Source organism: Micromys minutus (assembly GCF_963924665.1).
Source record: "Micromys minutus genome assembly, chromosome: 4".
NCBI classification, from domain to species: Eukaryota; Metazoa; Chordata; class Mammalia; order Rodentia; family Muridae; genus Micromys; species Micromys minutus.
Genome location: NC_137973.1, coordinates 35,865,601 through 35,871,644, shown reverse-complemented (window position 1 = coordinate 35,871,644; position 6,044 = coordinate 35,865,601).

The window sequence follows — 6,044 nt, the reverse complement described above, 5'->3', positions numbered from 1 at the left end:
TTGGAATTAGAGGGCTGTATGTTAACTGACTGGGAAATGTATGCTTCAAGTCCAGTTCATTTTTCTCTTCCATCCTTAGCGATTTGGAAGGCACTGTTGGAAGGAAGCAGTGGATAGCAGGGATGATGCTGGAAATTAAGAGATACTGTATGTGTTTTAAAATAAAATGAGTAGGCCATCAGAAAGGTATAGGGAGGAGCAGATGTCTTGAGATTCTGAATTCAACAGGGCTGGAGGAGCATTGATAAGCAGACTGGCTGTGGAAACCTAGCACACTCTCTTTCCTGCCAAAGAAATCTTTGCAAAGCCACACCCCTTCTCAAAACCCTGCCACATCTCCCTGTGGCCTCCAGAATGAAGCTCAAGCCCTTGGATGACTTCTAAATCCTCAACAGGTTGTTTGATAACCACCCCTCCACCCTCGCTCCTCTCCCTCCTGATCCAGGCTCCAGCCATTATGAATTGATAGCTCATTGTCCAGCAGACCAGGGTTATATCCTGAAGATTTTACCTGCGTGCTGTGTTTGATTTTAGTTTCCTTGGTCCTTCTGAATCTGTCTCCAAAGGTCCAGCCAGGGATGCTTCTTGTCTCTTGGCAGAGCTGGCTACTTCTTCCTCTGTGTTCTGGGGACTTGAGATCTAACTCCTCTCACCATGTTACTAATTGTCTCCTCTGGTGTCTTTCTTTCGTGCTTCATGCTCAGTTCTTTGAGGATGGAGAGAGAATCCCATTTGGTCTTTACACATTAGCACCAGGCATTGAGTCAGGCTCTGTAATAAGCCTGGAGATCCTGTAGTAGTTATTCTGGGGATGTTTAGGGTTTTTTGTTTGTTTTTGCTTTGAGGTGTTTTGGAGTTTTTTGTTTGTTTGTTTGTTTTGTTTTAATACAATGGTTCTTATTGCTGTTAACTAACACAGGAGCACCAGAGTTATGGGTTGGGGGACGCTCTTTATGAGAGAGGAAGTAGAAGAGGGAACACATACTAGGGACTTCCTTGTAAGAGTTTACACATGGGGGTCCTTCACCACTAAAATGGAAGAAGCCTCCTGGCTAAACATAAGCTGTTAGGAATTGAGCTGGTTACTATTTTTGCACCTGACCTACTTTTCTGTTGCTTCTATGACCATTACTAAAGCTTCCAGACTTTTATAAATGAATCAAACTACACCAAGATGGCCTTGCCTTCTCTCCTCTTAAGGATCTCTTTCCTAAAAAGAAAATTTGTGCATTCTCTGACTCCTAGCTCTGGCATCTTGGCATCTCTAGGAGAGTATTGCTCTCAGTAGGACCAACCTCCACACACCACCTTTGGTTGTTTTTGTATAGAAGATTTTCAGGCCAAGAATAGTGAACTAACTGGACCAGGGATGGAACTTGCTTCCTCATAGCTTTACCTTCCTGAAGTCAGTCACCCCTGATGCCTCTTCTAGACTCAGGGCTTGCCCATGCTTACCCTGCCTGACACCGCATATCTGGATGGCTGAAGAGGAAACTCTAGGAATAGAGTATTTCTAAGTCCCAGACCACTTTCTTGTTGTGGTTTGATTTTTCTTTGGTATTCCCCAACCAGTGTTGACCTGTGTAAACAATGAGTTTTTCACTGCAAAGATGCTATACTGTTTCACAGTGTTTGGGGTTGAGATGAAGGGAGTAGAAATCATGGGTAGTGAGTGCTAGAATGTAGCCTGTTATTTGCTACTTTGTGGGTTCTTTTTCTTTTCCACCCCCTTTCCATCCTTCCAGTGCCCTAACACTAGATAGGAAAGAAAAAAATGATACAAAGAAAAGGAGGTAACATTATCCTTAGACTACTCCCTGATGACTAGGAGCATCTAGTTCCTTTGGGGGTAATTTAGTCTTCTTCTTTTTCTTCGTTTCCTTCTTTTTCTCCTTCCTCCTCCTCCTCTTCTTTTTCTTCCATGACTACTCAATAAACCTTGACCAACAGCAACCAACAACAACCAATAGCAATGAACAAATCACCAACAACCAACCAACAACCCACCACCTCTGGGGCCCTGGCATTTATATACCCACTGAAAAGTTCCCAAAAATTCCAAACACCACACAATCACAGAAACTATCTGCCACTGGCACAATCACATCCCTGCACAAGGCAGATCATTGTCAGCTGTTCTAGACAATCTGAAGCAGCCCCACATCCCACACCTGGGATTAAGATGAAAATATACTCTTATAGTGTCTTTCTACATTAGAAAACGGATCCTGATTTGTAAATTCAGGAGCCAAAGTAGAACACAGAAGGAACAGATAAAAGACCTTTATTACTGCTTTGTTTTTAAATACTGCTCTTAATGAGAGTAAATTATTTAAGTGACAGTTTCATTAGAAGGATGGTAAGTAAAGGACCTAAAACTTAGACTGTTATGGTTGGCAGTGATCTCTGGCAGTCTCCAATTATATGCTGAACCTTCAACGTACCCAGAGGTACAACTTGAAGCCCTCTATAACCATTAGTACGTGAGGATATACCAAAGATCTTTCAAAAGGAATTAAGGGCTCAGTAGAAAATGTAATTTGGGAGGAAAGCTTACAGGAGCTGAAGTTATTTCTTTGCCAATTGGAATGGCTAGCTATGTGCATGGACTGGGCTTTTAAAGTAGGCAGTAATGGGGTGGTAAAATAGCTCAGTGGGTAAAGGTGCTTGCTGCCAAACTTGACAACTTAAGTTCAATCCTTGGGAGTGGAAAGAGAATTAACTAACTTCTGCAAATGGTTGTTGTGTATGCTGTGGAATGCCCTGCACCTTAAAAAGAAAAAAAAAGTAGGTATGATTTTTTTAAAATTAAAAATTAGGCAGGCAACTATTTATCTGCTGTCAAACAGGAAAAAAGAGATGGGTTTTTCTTGGAGGGGTAGAAAAGAGCTAGGAAGAACTTTTCAGGCAATAAACACTGTTTGAAGGGAAAAGAAGGGCTTTCTCAGGGAGCCTGGGAATGGGAAAACAGAACGAGGGAGCCTTATAAATGTTGTCATGCTAACTTTAGGGCAAGCAAGGCCAAGGAAAATCTCATCATCCAAATTCCTAGCTCATTGATGGACCAAATATTTGCTTCCTATAGAAAATGCTAATTAGCTGTGGGCTCTAAGCCATCTCCTAAAGTCCTTAATTGCAATGCTGTGTTTATTCAACTCTGCAAGTGCTCACTCTAAGTGCTAATGTTTTTGGCTCAGAACCCTGACTTGCATCATCTTTTTTCATACATCTGCTGACTCTGTTCACAGTGATTGGGTCAATCCTTCTTAGCTGGGATAAGAGCCTCCTCCTGGAGGCATCCACACCCGGCAGCCCTGAGGTCTGTAAATGCAGAGTCTGAGCCCATCCATTTAACTATGCTCCAAGCTAGCGGCTTTAAAGAGTTGCTAGATTAAGAAGCAGGGAGGTCTAGTGTTCATTACTCCCCGAATCTCATTTCGTCATCATAAAGAAAGGGGCATGTGCATCTTTGATTTTTTTTAAGGATTTATTTATTTTATGTAAGTACACTGTTGCTATTTTCAGACACACCAGAAGAATGCATCAGATCCCATTACAGATGGTGTGAGCCATCATGTGGTTGCTGGGTATTGAACTCAGGACCTCTGGAAGAGCAGTCAGTGTTCTTAACCATCTCTCCAGCACCGTATCCTTGGTTTCTAAGATTTCATTCAGAGATCTCGCCTGAGAATAGCTGCAGAAATCTCTTTCAAAAAAAAAAAAAAAAAAAAAAAAAAAAAAAAGACCTGCAGTCACCTTCCTTGGAAGTTGTACCTCTTACACCTGAGACCTCCACACTTCCAGCTTTACCATGACTTGATTTTCCTTGGTTCTGGTGGGGTTTTGTTGGTTTTCTTTTGGTTTTGTTGTTGGTTTTTTGAGACAGGATTTCATTCACTGTGTGGCTCTGGCTTTCCTGGAACTTGCTCTGTAGACCAGGCTGGCCTCGAACTCACAGAGATCTGTTTGCTTGTTTCTACCTTCTGAGTGCTGCAATTAAAGGCATGTGCCACCACCACCTTTACTTGGTTCTCTACCCACATCCATAGCTCTGCATTTCAACAAGGCCGGGAGTCTTTCCATTACTTTTTCCATGGGTAGTTGGTAGTATGAATTTCAAGTTTAAGTTAAGTTTTAAGTTGGTTTAAGTTTCCAAATTCAACCCCCCAACACCCCCCCTCCACCAAACACACAGAGGGGGAGTGGTTTCACTTTTCCATTTGGAGCTATGTAACCCCAGGACAGATTAAAAACTACTGTATGAAGTCAAGAGCAAAATACAGGATTCAATTAGATGTCCATACTTTGCCCTCTTTCCACCCTTGAACACAACTGGAAACCCAGGGTCTCCTGAGAGACTGTCAGCACCCCATGGCTGCAAGGAAGCAGCAGTGGCGATGAGACTTCTCTGACCTATCAGGCTTATCTTGGTGAATGAGTAGCTGAGTAAGGAGGACCAGAGCTCAGGCTTCGTTTTCTATATTTTACTTGTGTTTTCCCATTTAGATCAGGGCCTATGGGTAATTAATCTTAAAGTAAGGTCTTCAGCAACAATCCCTCACAGCGGCAGTGATGTTTGATCTGCCAGGCGCAGAGATGCACTTGAAGTCTAACACACTGTGGCCTCCAGTTGAACTAACAGGGCTGGTTCTAGTGCTCTGGATTGAGGGGGGTGGGCGGGAGGCGGGGCTCTTTCCCCCAGAATCGTGATTTTTGAATTTTGCCTACAGTTCATCTTCTCTCCCAGGCCAAGGCCCGAACTGATTTAATCAAGTCTGTAGATCATTGGAAGAGATAAAGGCTGCCTTCTGCTATAAGCAACAGTTGTATAAGCAACAGTTGTTTCTAAGGAGTGCTGAGAAGTGTTCTGTGGAAGAACCGATAACACAGTGGCTAGTTGTTTGGGTGTTCCCCCCACCCCTATATTTTGCAAGCCCCACATTCTACAAAAAGCACTAATGCTTGAAGTTGATGGGTCTAGATCTAAGAAGTTAATGTTTTCCTTGCTTCTCCTAGGACTTTCCAGAGATGGAAATCAAATTTCTCCTCTGAATCCTGCGCTTTCCCAGATTGCTTGGTTTCCTGACTTTGATGATGATGATGGTAATGAGGATGATACTTTGTTGTTTCTAATGTTTCCTTTCAGCCATCATGGCACTGCTAAGCCACTGAAACAGGAAGCCCCGCCCTGCAATTCTGCCAGGCCAAGAGTGGGATGAAACTGGTTGGGAGTGAGACTGATTAGCCCCTCCAGGTAATCACAGATGCGGTGGATGACCTGGGGCTTTGCTCTTGGAAGGTGCAGAGTTGCAGAGCGTTCTTCAAAAACGCTTAAGCTACCCCGTTTACTAAAGATTGCTGTTCTTTGGGTTTCAAGTTTCTCTACCAATAAAAAGGAGAATCTCCGACAAGCAGGTTAACGCCCCCCCCCCTCCTTTGCAAGAAGATTCCATTCATACAGTGCTGTGAATGAATTGTCTTACTGCTTTTTCCCCCTTTTTTGATAGTCACTTGGGGTCATAAGGAAAGGGACCTGTAAGTGACGCGCGCACGCGCGCGAGTGTGTGTATATGTTCTGAAGCATTTCTCTAGCAATGGAGTGAGAAGTGGTAAGAGGACCCCAGAATGAAGGAATCAAAGGGAAGGCACCATCCGCAGATAGGTGCCGGCCTGGATCTGCAGAGAGGAGTCCCTCCGGGTCGCGCAGCTGCTGTCCAACCCCAGTCCCTCGTGACTCCAGACGCTCTAGAAAAGCTACGCTGAGCAAGTGGGCTAGCCCCGACTGCGCCGCACCCACTGCAGACCTTCTGCGCCCTACTCCACAGGCTGCTCACTCAAGTCCCCGGTGTCCTGCAGGCGGGCGCGCTCCGTAGCCCGCGAGAGAGCTGGACACTCGAGCCCTGAGCCCCGGCGCCCTCCTGCTGGGAGCCCCGGACAGGCAGCCACAAGCGTGGTCCGGGCCCGGAGAGGAGGGGCTAGAGGCGGAGGCGGAGCCAGCTGGAGCCGGTGTCAGGTTGCTCCGGTAACGGTGACGTGAACGCGTG